This window comes from Centroberyx gerrardi, chromosome 10 (genome assembly GCF_048128805.1).
Source record: "Centroberyx gerrardi isolate f3 chromosome 10, fCenGer3.hap1.cur.20231027, whole genome shotgun sequence".
In the NCBI taxonomy this organism is placed as follows: Eukaryota; Metazoa; Chordata; class Actinopteri; order Beryciformes; family Berycidae; genus Centroberyx; species Centroberyx gerrardi.
The window spans coordinates 9,669,885-9,683,319 of record NC_136006.1 but is presented as its reverse complement, the minus strand read 5'-3'; the positions used below and the strand labels follow the sequence as shown (position 1 = coordinate 9,683,319).

The 13,435-nt window shown below is 40.6% G+C and overlaps 1 protein-coding gene across 4 annotated transcripts in view; it reads left to right on the top strand.

Moving 5' to 3' along the window:
* gulp1a (GULP PTB domain containing engulfment adaptor 1a) overlaps positions 1-13,435 on the top strand; it is a 90,629-nt gene that overhangs the window by 48,439 nt on the left and 28,755 nt on the right. Inside the window, exon 1 of one of the 4 annotated variants that reach the window (XM_078285892.1) lies at positions 10,710-11,129. The exons of the other annotated variants lie outside the window; for them this stretch is intronic. The gene's annotated coding sequence lies outside the window, so the exon portion shown is untranslated. Of the gene's footprint in view, positions 1-10,709; positions 11,130-13,435 lie in introns of those variants that run through there. 4 annotated transcript variants of the gene reach the window in all.

Genomic DNA, 13,435 nt, shown 5'->3' with positions numbered 1-13,435 from the left:
GACACACGCTTCACATACCCTGAAGACATCTGTCCTTTACCGGTGAATATCGGGGAGCTTCAGTCAGAATCCTTTAGGGCAAAAAATGTGACATTGCCACCCGTTGCTGTTGAGCTGTCTTAAAGCAGCAGCTATCTGCAGGTAACATCCATACTCCTCAACACTTTTTCTTTTTTCCACTGTGGAATGCCATCAGCATATCTCAAGTAATACAGTTTCACTACAGAAAGCTTTACTCCCAAGTGAGTCAAAAACCGGCAAGAGGGCGTATCAAATATATTCTAATGACACAGCGTGAAAATGAAAATGTCCTCTGCCTGTGTGTACCTTCAGTCTAGGGTTCACTGCTGAACTACTGCTAATTGCCAATTAGGTTTCCTCCAAATAGTGTTTACCGCTCCCCAAGTCCCAAGTAAGTTTCCATCCACAAGAAGCAAAATATTCATCATGAAATGGAAAAACACTGACCTTTTTTTTTTTCCTCCCAAAACATCAGCTTTAGTCCATCAGCGAATAGTTTTGTTACATGTGTGTACAGTCTGTTGTAATCCTATACCTCCATGATAACGGTGATGAAATTAACAGGAACATTGCCAAAAACATCAAAGGCAGAATGTGAGCTTTAAATAATAATGTGTGCTGTCAGATGTGCAAATTTTCCCGCCACATCCCACTTGTGCTCCTCTGCACTCTGTAGTCTGTCACAGATATCCAGTTTTGTTAGAAAGGGGCAGTTTCTCAGTCCTCATCAAAAACGGCATTGCCCAGGTAACGGATTCAGTAATGAGGCATTTGCTACAATCCGTGTGTTTCCCAATGACTTTCAGAGTGCAGACATAACGTGAAATATGGAGTTTCATGAGAAATTTGTGAAGCTTTTGATTTCCCCTAAGCTCTGGGTTACATAGACTGTATCCCATCTCCCGCGGAACAGCAGTCGTTTTTTTTCAGTAGCACATAATTTTCTGTGGCTTTTATCGTTGCCAGATAGGATCTCGTTGCGTCATTATTGCCTCAGAATAGTTATCGAAGTGTGTTTTTTTTTTTTTGAACTTATTTCTCTCACTGCACCACATGAAACGGACGATAAAGTAGGAGTTGAAGAGCGCGCACGTCCGACCCAAAGCGGGCTCAGCCGCAGGATAAAGTTGGATCGCCTGGCGAAGATCTTATCAGTCGAAACGTCGCAATAAACTTCTTTGGGGGGCTTAAAATTCAGGGTGCGGATATTCTTCAATTTTGCTATGAAATGCACAATAGCCTTTTATTTTACATACTGGCCAGAGTTTACGAGCTTTAAAGCGTGGCAATCATTTTACACGTTCCTCTTGCTTCCGTCTTATTATTTACCAGCTGAATCAGTTCATAAATGCCCTTTTAATATTTTAGATTTGTGTCAGTGGAGTGCTGCTTTTAAATAAGCAATAGATCATATGACATTTCTGAAAGCAGCAGACAAAACGTACCTTTAAATGCTGCATGGAATACACTCGGCTGTGGCTCACGGGGCGAGAGGAGTGAATGATGTTATCTGAGAGGCAGACGCGCTTCATGAATATGATCCATTGAAGTGTTTGTCTCTTAAAGCGCACGGAGGCTGAGGTTGTGACACATTATTATGATTGCATTGTTTTTATAAATGTGTCAATCTTGAACGCAGCTCATTTGGATGACAGGTAATCCTTCTGAGTAGGATCACAAACAGAGCAATGATTGACACACCACTTGGGTGAGAATAGTTTCATATACAGCTGCTCGAAATAGTATTCACTCCCACTTGACTTTTGGCTTTTTGAACATTATTTTGTGTTGTGAAGGGATTTTAAAATGCACTTATTCTGGAGATTTTTCTGTCTTACATCTATTCTACGCAGAAAAACATTGTGTTCCAGTGTTTAAAATATTATACTGATTGGCCTAATAGGGGCGCTATAATTAAAGGTCAAACATTTTAACTCGGTCGTCGTATCTCAGACACTACTTGTCTGATTTTTATCTAACTTTGGAGGAATGATCCATTTTTGTACTGTGTTCTGCCGTTTTAAAAATTACACTAATTGGCCTTATGGGGACCTATAATTAAAGGTCAAAATGCCAAACTTTGAAAGGCCATAACTGCAACACTACCAGTCCGATTTTGATGAAACTTGGAGCGATTATGCATCTTGCCCAAGGGCTGCCTGCATCATTCTTGGGGGAAGACGTGTTTCACTTGTCTTTAAAACTTGCCTCAAGGAAAAAAACCTGCTCCACATCTCATATCAAATTAATCTGAGTTCCTCTGTAAGTTCCAGTCAATAATGTTTACCTTGCAGAATTGTTGTGATTCTTTGCTTCTTGCTATATAAGTCGTTATTACATCTCCTCAGTACGTTTCAGTAGGATGTTAAGGTCTATGATGAACTCTCCATCAAAATACATGAGCCCAGTTTTGGGTACATGGTTTTTCTAATGGATGGAATTTGAGTCTCCTGAACTACTTGCTCCTGAACTACTTGCTTTCTACTCTTTCCCATGAAGTGAACATGCTGCTGTTGATTTGCATTTCAAGGTCCCCGATAAGTGACAAGATCACAGTGTTCTCTAAAGCGCTCTGACCTTGTGTAGAGTAGGAACTCGCACTGGGAGGTAAATGCTAATCATCTTTAGGCGCTCATGTTTAGTCTTTTTAGAGAGTGAGAAGCAGAGCGCCCAAAGCAGTACACCAGGTTTGCTTTCCACACCTCAGTGTATGCTTTGTATTAAAGCCCAATTACAAATGAATTACTAAAGTATATCAGTTAAAAGTATATATAAAAATACAGATGTTTGTGGAGATTAAAAATAGTCTTTTCCAAACTTTCAGATTCCTTTGTAACTCAAAACACAGGCCTGTTTTGCTCCAGTACCTCTAAACTATATGCCCAATTCACATTCTCATTTTTAGGGTGGAAAGAATGTCTTAAAATGTAAAATATCAAAACATAAACAAATTAGTATTGGAGCAACAGTGAATAAATGTGGGCTCCATAGTCCAATTATAAATTGGGGCTTTTAAGCAGTTTTATAGGAGCATTATTCAGGGGGTTTAGGAGTATCACAGAAAGTCACAGAATATTAAAAGTGTAATTTTCAACATGGTGCAGGTCTGCCATGGACTGGAAGGAGAGGACATGTTTTTAGTATGTTTGAATCATACTTAAACCTCTAAGCTAGTTGTGATACGTATTTCCCTACTCTGTGTGCTCTAGGTTTCCTGCCTCATAGCCTCATGCAAACACACACACTCAGCCAGGAAGCACAAACTGCTGAGGCCTTGAGCACAAGAAATGCTTCCAAGTTTCTGTTCTGTGTGTGTTGTCTTAGGTGAAAGACGGGTGGGTGGGGGAACTTGGAGGGAAAAAGATGAGAATTCGAAAGCCCTCAGTGTTTTTCTGGTGGTCACAATCCCTAGAAAAACACTACATTTGAGGTTTTCTGCGACTGCAAAAAACATGTTTTCTTTTTGTCCTGCAGGAAATTCGTATAATGAGTGCTAAATGAAATGTGGCCACTGCTGAAATATACTTCCCATGGCTGTGGTGAAGTTTAGTGTAAGCAAAATCTTAAGTAGTTTGTTCTATCTGTGGTTCGTGACATTGAAGTAGTACAGATGGAAGCAACAGAACATATTTCTCATGTTGTACCACGTAATTCTATTTTGGTACGGAAGTTTCAGATGACATTTTCTCAGTTCGATTAATCATAACAAAAAGAAAATGAATCAAGCAGCTTAAAATTTAAAGCTTCACTGAGTTCTAATGCTTTTGATGAAGATGTTTTTGACAAACGGCAACTAACAATTATTTTGGTAACTGATTAATCTGTCCACTATTCAGTTTTTCAATTAAGTTAATTATTTTCTTAGTCTGTTTAGCCATAACAAAAACATAATGCATCAGTTTAAAATGTAAAGTTTTATTGAGTTTTTATTGAGGTCTTTGACAAAAATGTGGAAAAGAAAGTCATCCATATGCCTTTTGTTTGTTACTAGGAGGAAAGGAGGAAAAAATGAAGTAACCATTATTCAAATTTGTAAATGATTCTAGTTGTGTCCATTCATGTTATGCTAGTATAAAACTGTCTTATGTGTAGAACTTCATTAATGATTGTTATTCAGTAATTGAATGCCTGGAAATGCCACGGATTCTCTGTTCATTTTTTTTGTGAAGAGACTTGACAACAAACTTAATGTTATGATGTTGAAGAAAAGCACAGGGAAAGTACAGTTCTCTCAATTATCCTCTAAGCCAGGTTAGCAATTAACTGAACACAACTCAACAGAACTATCGGCACATATTCAGACCGGTAGTCAAGCTACTCAGTCATTTATGTCCCGGTAACATAAACAGTCACCAACCACTATCTGGCACAGACGTGTTTGTGCTGTTTTACAGAGGTTAAGCTCTGCTGTACTGTTGGGTTTAAATTTGAAATATCCACCGTTTTTTTTTGTTTTTTTTTGTGGTCTAATGTTGTTTTTATGTCTTATGGGTTTGGCTGAACTCAGCCATTTTCAATGTCAGAACGTTTTTCTTTGCCTCCCGGGTGCATGTCAGGCAGCTAGACATTTCAAACAGCGCTGCCACCAGGTGCTTCCTTTGTGTAATCCATCATTGACCATTAATCAGGACTACTTTTTATGCATACGGCCTGAAATGCATAAATAATGTGATGCCCCGTGCATTTGCATCAAATTTGTTGATTATGTCAGCTAATTGCCTTAAAGGTTCACTTCATTCTCGTCTGTTTACCAGCTCCTCTCCAGCACACAGTTTCACTGAATACAGCTGAATGTTTGTTTATAATGTGTTCATACAAATTGGCCAGAACAGCTGGCAAAGTCTGACCTTCTGAGCTGTCTAGAGCAAGTGTGCAGCTCTGCAGTTACTAGATAACCGTATCCTGTAGACGCCCTCCTGTTTTCACCTTTTACCTGGTGACATTGCAGGTTTGTCCCTTTTAATTAGTTTGCTGGGATTGTAGAATCAGCAAGAAAGGCCAGTGCATGACCTATTGAGTTTCCCTGTTGTACAGTTTGGAGGCAAATTGATTTCAGCGTAATATATCAATTTTTTATTTTTTTTTATTTTTTTTTAAATGAATGTTGATCTACTGTGAGGACTGCCAACAGTTGACTGCTCATGATAGCATTTTCTTTCATGTTGTTGAGCATTTCGCATTTCTCATGAAAAGATAAGACAAATATGTGTTCACAAATGTTTCAGTGTTATTTGTGGGAAAACATGTTTTTTTATTTGCTCCCCTGAAGGGTTTACTACGAAGCTCGATAATGGGGTTAGTGAGGTAACTTCAGCTTTAACCTGAAGTTTCCCAATGTCAGGAAGGTGATTCACTTGTAAGCAGGATACATCACCATGGTAACGTAGGCTGCACAGCTAACCTGCTCCGGTGCGGGTTACGTTCAGGCTATCAGATCCGAACGTATAAAACGCCCGCCTCCTCACCAATGAACTCTCTGGAAACATGAAATCACCACTTCTAGAGGATCTTGTAGCCTTTATTAAAATCACCTGCATTATAAAAACGTAATATACAAAACCCGATATGAACAAAACAAGTAATAAAGAGAAATGCACAGGGGGAAACTATTGGCTGAACAGATAGTAAGGAGGGCCGTTTGCAGGGCGACGGTACTTAGAGACCGGCAGAATCCCTTTGCTTTCCATGCCGATTTATTATATAAGAGATATAATAATATGAGGCAGACTCTAGGCTATGAAAAGATTTTCTATCCACAATGTGATGACACAATATTGTATCAATGAAAAGTACACCTATTGTTCCATAACGACGGTGCGGTGATAACCCGGCTTATTTACGCATTTACATTATCCTCCTGCAGTCCTCTCTAACCTTGGCCCCAGCGTTACTGTTTACTGTTGCAATGTTTTTATATTGCTCATATGTATTCATTATAATGGTGTGTTCTTCTTAATAGAAAAGCATAAATGTTAGTAATTCATTTCTTTCCCATACTTCCCACTTTTCCAGTCTACTGAACGTGTTGAAATTGTCTGCAACATATGCACACATAACCCCACAGTTATTTATAGTCTATTCCTTTTGTTTTTTTTAAATTTCTACTATTTTTTTTATTACATTTTTATATTCTAGTTGCGTGCCTATACTCTGTTGCTGCTGCAACAACCTAATTCCCCCATGGGGATCAATAGTTTCATCTTATCTGATCTTAAATATGCAGCTCTGGATCTGTATTTCGATTGTTTTGTTTTGTGAAGCCAGTTATTGCAAAGACATCCTGACGATGTTGAACTTGCTTCGTGACGTAGGGTGCACTCCTTAAACTCTAAAGCCTGGTTTCACAAACTGTAGGTCGAGAACCAAAGTCACAGAATTTCCAAAAGTTCAAGAACCTCTGACCCAATGCAGTGGACCAATTAAAACTCAATTTCACACCATTAGTTTTCACCTTGGAAAATAACCTTGAGACTTACACTTACTGTGAGTGTTTTACTCTGCAGATTAACTAGAAATATAAACTCATTGGCCTGTGGAGTGTTTCATTTCCTGCTTACATAACTGTAAAGTCAAGTAAATCAGGAGCAGGTTGGATATAAATCATTTCAACTCAGCAAATTCTTGTGTTAATGTAGTGTAGATGGGTGTGATATACAGTAGTAGCGGGAAAAAAAAAAGACTGCTTTCACTCTTGACCCTAGCCAGCATAATTTGGATGCAATGAGTGGTGCTGGGAGGCTCAGTAGCCACGCCCACTGAAAATACATGTCTGTGATGACAGATTTGTACCTTGCAGGGGCGCTTACTGCAGCTCACATATGGAAAAGAAATCACTGGGAGGCTGCTAATCTCAATGAAAATCCACTGAAATGCTTGTCACTGAGATGCACACTCCTGCCTCCCAGCCCTCTCCTACACACACACACACACACACCAGGGTAGGAATTTCACGGCGTCCATGGCCGTCGTTGCCCCTCGCTCTGGCCGTGATGCCCGTACGCCCCTACGGCCACCATGGCATTTGTGCCCTGCTACTGTCAGAGTCAGAGGAATACAATGGTATAATGGCTCATTGGTGTCAGTACTTCGATACAGCCACCAGATGGCGACGAAGAGCCAGAGCTCCCACCATAGAGCTCCAGTCTGTCTGGACTGAAATGGCTGGTGAAAATCCCCGGAAGATCGCTATGAGTCAAACTTACGGTAGAAACGTAAATAACTAAAATCTGCTGTTTTTGGCGAAAATAACATAAGCCTTGGTGAAATATTTTGGCAAGAACATAGATTTTTGTCAGTGTGACATGTGAAGTTTGACTGCTACGTTTCCCCGGAAATGCCGGACGTTGTATTGTATCGTTCCAATCGTGGTGCGTTTAGGGTCATTGGAAAGCTCGGAATTTCTAGTGTCCAGCGATACCAAGCAAGCATGTTATTGTAGACTGACGAGAAAATTATCCCGGATCTTTTGATCACAACTTGCTCTTATATTTACGAAGTTTATATTTGTACGACTTTATTGTTACAATACTTCGTAATAAGACATATTGGATAACATACAATTGGTTTACGGATTCTGAAAGCTGAAGACCCCATGTTTTCAAAACAGTATAAGATTCATATCTTCTATAACTAGACCATCTTCCATCGCGATTTTTCGTAACTACGCCACGGGGGAGGACCCGGTACCAGGTCTGTCGGGCTTAACAGGATATTTGTAGGCTCCAAATCCTCTTATTTCACTCAATGGCCTTTGTGCCCTGGCATGTGGCCTTCGTGCCCTAAAAAATTTTGTGACACCGAAGGCCAAATGGCCTTGCCCCTAAAATGACGAAATTCCAAGCCTGACACATACACACACACACACACACACAGTGACATTCAGCACACTAAGCAAGCAATGCAATAATAAATGTTTCATCTCATACCTTTGCATTGGAGTGTGTACCTGTGAGAATTGGGTAACTGAAAATACACCTTAGGTCTGTTAAATTCTTGGTAGCAAGATGAAGATACTTCGAAAACATCAGTTTTAAAAAGAAAACACAAACGATTCAACAGTATTGTGTTTAACTTCAGCCATTTGAGTGCAAAAATGTTCCTGAGGAGCAGCTGGGCAACTGTAAACATTGAAAAATGTTTTTTTCAAAACTTTCTGTGAAATCTTATTTGTGTCTTTTGAATCTTTGAAATTCACTATCCATACAATAATAATGTATATAGGCAAATATAGCTTTCATTGATGGAAAAAATACTTGATCACCTATGATGTATCATAAAAAGCAGTGTTTAATCGTGGACAATAAATAAAGCAATGAATAACACTAAATATCTGTGCAAATAAATGCTGTAACTCCACCCACAATTCAGTGAAAAGTCGTTTATTTTTACCCACTTCATCTGTATAATTGAGCATTCTTTCCTATACATGTTTTTTTTTAACATGGTGTAGCATGAAGGGCCCCACTTCTAGAGCTGGAAAATGTCTGGGCCAGCCACTCTTCTTACCTCGCCGCAGCTGTTCATACAAGACACAAACATGAAATGATACAGGGCAAAGCAGAGAAAAGTCCTAGAAAAATAAAGTGTGGAGAGAAAACCCAGAATCCAGACCCAGAATCATGAGACCCTCCCTGTTTTAAATGGTCTCAGAGGCAGAAACAGGAGGTCTGCTGGCCAGCAAAAACACGCTGCCACCCAAGGCCCTTTCAAGCTAAACCTCTAACCGGAAATCGTGAAAAGACCAAATACATGTTTTCCATTGTAGCTGAAGGACCTTTGGAAATTGGCTGGCAAATGCATTTGTTTGTGACTGGTAACCTTTGTTGTGTTTCCATTTGTCTGTCTTTCTTTCCTTCTTTCTTTTCTGAAACCCTATTATTTCCCTAATTATGTCTCCAAAGCTATTTTTTCCGGGTTGCTACATGCTAGACACATGAAATTTCACAACATGATAGAGATGGTGGCAACGCAACTTGACCCCAGTTACCTGATTTAGCGCACTAAAATCAAGTCAAAGCAGAGCTGTATGTGTGATTTTTTTTTTTTTTTTTTTTTTTTTTAAGCACATGTACGGAATTTCATGCAAATTCATTCAAAGCCATGCAGCTAAATGGCAGAGCCTTGAGTATGCAGGCATTCACAGTAATGCTGATACATTGATTCATATGGGCCTGGGTCATAACTATCACATTATAGTGGGATGGATGTCTCTATCATTATGAAACTTACCGAGTGCTAAAGCAGAAACATTCCTTTTTAGCTCTTGACCCCTGACGGCTTTAAATCTTCTACGTTTCCATGGAGACCTCTGTGGTCTACTGCTGTATTTGAGTTCATACCTTTTTTTTTTTTCTCTCTCAAACATTCTTTGGAACTTTCTGTTGAACATTATTTTGTTTGTCTTTTCAAATCTTTTTTTCCTTCTTTGGACATTCCACCTCCCTCATGAATGTTCTTTCTTTCGTCTAAAATGTGCACACTGTTTTTATCTCCAACTCTCAAATCGATTTTCACAATTTCTAAAGTGGTCAAGTCCCACTTTACTCGAGCAGTTTGTCTTTATTGAGACAGTAGGAAGTCTGTGAAGGATGCAGTGTCAGACAGAAGTTTCCCAGGGGGCTAGATCCCGGGGCAGCGGGGTTTGCATGAGGTTTCAAATGAGGAGAGATAAAACCACTGCATGGCTCTTTGCCCTGCCGCCAATGAGCAGAGAAATTGCCCTTCAGCTTCTGATGTTTGTTTGTCGGTTCCGGCATTGTGCTTTCCCCTGCTCCCCCCCTCCCTGCTCCTCACTTGTGAAGCTGTCCCAGGCAGTTCATCTCCAGGAGATGAAACGGACAATCAAGTGTCGGGTGTCAGCGTGGTATAACACAGTTCAAGCTGCCAGGATGCACGGTTTGCAACCTCGAATATTTCCGCAGCTGCAGTGGAAAAGAGTTTCTGACAGGGTGTTATTAAGTTGACATAATTTCACAGGGAAGCTTTTAGGGCTTTGTGTTGGAAAAGGTATTGTGACTTTTACTTCATAATGTTGTGGTCACACTGCTCTTTGCTGCGATGTCAGCTTGGAGCGGGAAGTTGACCTAAGGCCGTTGCCGATATGAGACGCGTAGTGTGATTCATGTCACAGGAGCAAAAGGGTGAGAACACAACCCCTGGCATGTTGGTTTTTATGGGTCATCTCTGGTATGCCACTGTGCATCTCAGCAAAACTGTTCTCGTCAAAAGGAGGCTGTTTTTTGGGGGATTTTTTTTTTTACACACATACAAAACTGCAAAAGAATCCTTTTGGATAAACTGTGGGCGGAGGAAGTCGAGTTTGAATGTCAGGTATCGTGTGTCTAGGCAAAAGCTTCTTGTTGAGTTTGCAAACCCCATCATCTCTCCTTACCGCAGTCCTTAGTGTATCACCATCTGGCCCACAGCTGAAAACTATTAGGCTCTGCTGGAACTTCCTCTCCACTATTCCACCGCTGTTTGAAGGCAAGTAAGTAGCTTTTTTATCTCAGCTCTCTGTTGTTGTTTTGCACGTTTCTGTTCTTACAACTTTTGTTTTTTCCTTCTCCGTGCAAAGGGCAGCGCCGGTTTGTCTTTGATAATCTTTGTCAGCGCTCGGTAAGGGTTTGCCGCATTTGATACGTGGGAGTCTTGAGTAAGAGCGCCAGGCTTTGAGAGAGAGCAAGGCTGAGTTTTAGCTTAGACACCGAGACACCGCGGTCGATTCAACTGAGGAATTCCGGGGCTAAATTCATAAACAGATTGTTGTTGCGATGTCTAACGTGCCGCGCTTAGCAAGCAAGATTCCAGAGCCGGGGTGAAAGCAAAGCGGAGAAAACAAAGGATCTTTGTTGCTTTTCTTTTCCGAGGCATTATGTTGGGACCGCAGCGCATGTTTCTATCCCATGTCAAAAGCTGGCTGCCTTTTTAGCGCATATGGGTCAGATTAGTGACTGGCTGAGAGGCTTTTAAAAATGGGACGTTAACTTCTTGTTTTTTAACACAAACTTTTTCAGCGTTACATTCTCATCTTTTGCCACACTTGTGCATTCGGATTGCTTTTCATTCGTGGATTGATCTCTGGGCTTGAGAGAGGACTTCACAGGGTCAAAGTAGGTCACACTCATTTCCAGAAACTTTCTTTCCCCAGCTAAATTCCAAATGTTTGAGTCACTGAAGATGAATTGTGAAACCTTGGACATGTTTTTTCGGTGCAAGTTCCTCAGTTGTTTGGGTTGATAAATGTGTTCTTCATTTAGTGAAGTATTTGGTATTTGCTTGTGTGTTTGCCACTATTCTTCTGTAGTTGCAGCAACAAAACTCAGACTACATATTCTTTGTCCTTAATGACTCTGACTGGCCTCATAAGTCATGGATATTGTAAACGTCCACCCAGTATGTTTCGATATCCTCTTTAATGCTAATGAAACTGCATTTTTGAGGTGTTAAGTGGCATTATTTGCATGCCCATTTATTTTTATTATCAGACCCAATAATGTTAATGCAGTGTTGTAAGTTTCCTGAGCATAAATGTGTCCCCAGATGATCAGTCAAGTGAGCAAACTGTAAACCACATATGGTCTCTGTCATCCCTCGGGAGCAATTTAAAAGACACTCTAACTCTTAACACACTCACTTTGTGGACATGTACACACACACACACACACACACACACACACACAGATACACACACAGAGATACACACACACACACACACAGTTCCGGAATGGAGCATACCTGACCTGGTGCTTTCACCACAGCTGGTAAACATCGATGGGAGACTGAGGAAGTTTGCAGCTCAGTGCTAAGGCTCTGTGTGTGTGTGTGTGTGTGTGTGTGTGTGTGTGTGTTTTGGGGGCTGCAGTTCACCCAAGGGAGTGCTGTTGAATCACCAGACGGGAAGCTATTAAAACAGGCCAAACGCTGCGGCTGTCAATCAAAACGAGTGATCTCACAGCTAGGTGTCAGACCAGACGTTACATTACACCACGATACCTCAGGAATACACACAAAAGGTAACCAGTTTCTGTCTGGCAGGGCATTCCCCCGTGGTTCCCAGTAAATGCACCATTTGAAATTGAGAGCAGCCTCTGCCTTAAGCTTTAAAGAACTTCCACAGCTATTAAAGGTTAGTTCATAATTCATGATATCAGAATTTATTTTTGGCTGATTTTGCGTGCCTGCCAGTTCAGCAACATCCTTTATCTTCACTCAGTGTGCTAGAATTTATTTTATTCATTAACTGTGTAAATGTAAAGTACATAATTGCAATGTTGACCTGAAAATACTTATTCTGTCATGCGTTTGAAACCTAACTGGTGGGCCCAGACGGTGCAGTGGAGAATTAAGGGCTATTAGCATTAGAAATTTTTTTTTTTTCTTTGCCTCATTCATTCTTGTTGGTCTTGCTGGTCTTGGTTGTTCATTCATTACTTTGGTCATTGTACTATTCCTGCCTTGGTAGGCCCATAAGAAGGCTTAAAGGTAATCCTAGAGTCAAGGGGAGCGAGAGGAAGTAGATGGCAGATGAAGGCAGCAGTGCAGTTAGCATGCAATAAGTGGGACTCCTGCAATTCTATACCCAGGTCTTAATTCGGCAATCCAGATTTCCCCAAATAGTTTGGTGTTTGGGATCTGCGGCATGAGCTGCCCCCTGTCTCTGGTGGATTGTAAACAATACCAGTGTCCTTGTTCGTTTGCCTCTGCAGTGCCTTTCCGACGGCAGCGTGCTGCTGGGCCCGTAAATAAGGAACACAAGCTGTCTTTTTCAGCAGCAAAGCTATTCTGTTTTGGCAGACTTCGGAATGTCCCAGTCCCCACCCTGTAGCTTGTTCCATTTAAGTTTTCTCCATCCCTCCAGAAGGCCTCTGTCGCCAAAAAAAATATCTCCTTACATTGAGAGGCGTAATGCAACGTTAAAACTTGTATCTGCAAACCTCAAGGCCTCTATATTACATGCAAAGTATCATTATATATCTTATTTCTTACATAGCTCATAGCTTTTCACCATTTTGTCAGGTCGAGGAGACAATTGCATATCACTGCGGAGCCTTTTTCTATGCAAATTCAGAAATAATAGGAGCTCTGTTGCAAAAGTTTCTTTGCTAACAAAGATGATTTGCTTGTGCATCTCCAGTCTCTTCCCAGAAAGTAGAAAGACAATTGAGTCAATAGTATGACTCCATCATTTTGCAATGGCACCTTATTGCTATTCTGTCAAAACAACTCGTGACTCATGAACCTCCAGTGTTACTTTGAATTATTTGTCTAAGTTTGTATTTGTCTCAGCTATATACTTTGCTATTTAGCTTTATTCTCAGACCCAAAGACTACTGTGAGATTACGCTTCTCACATATAAGTCTGTTTTCTGCCTGGATTCATCTACCTCGAGCTCTTAATTGGTGTTTGTGCATCATA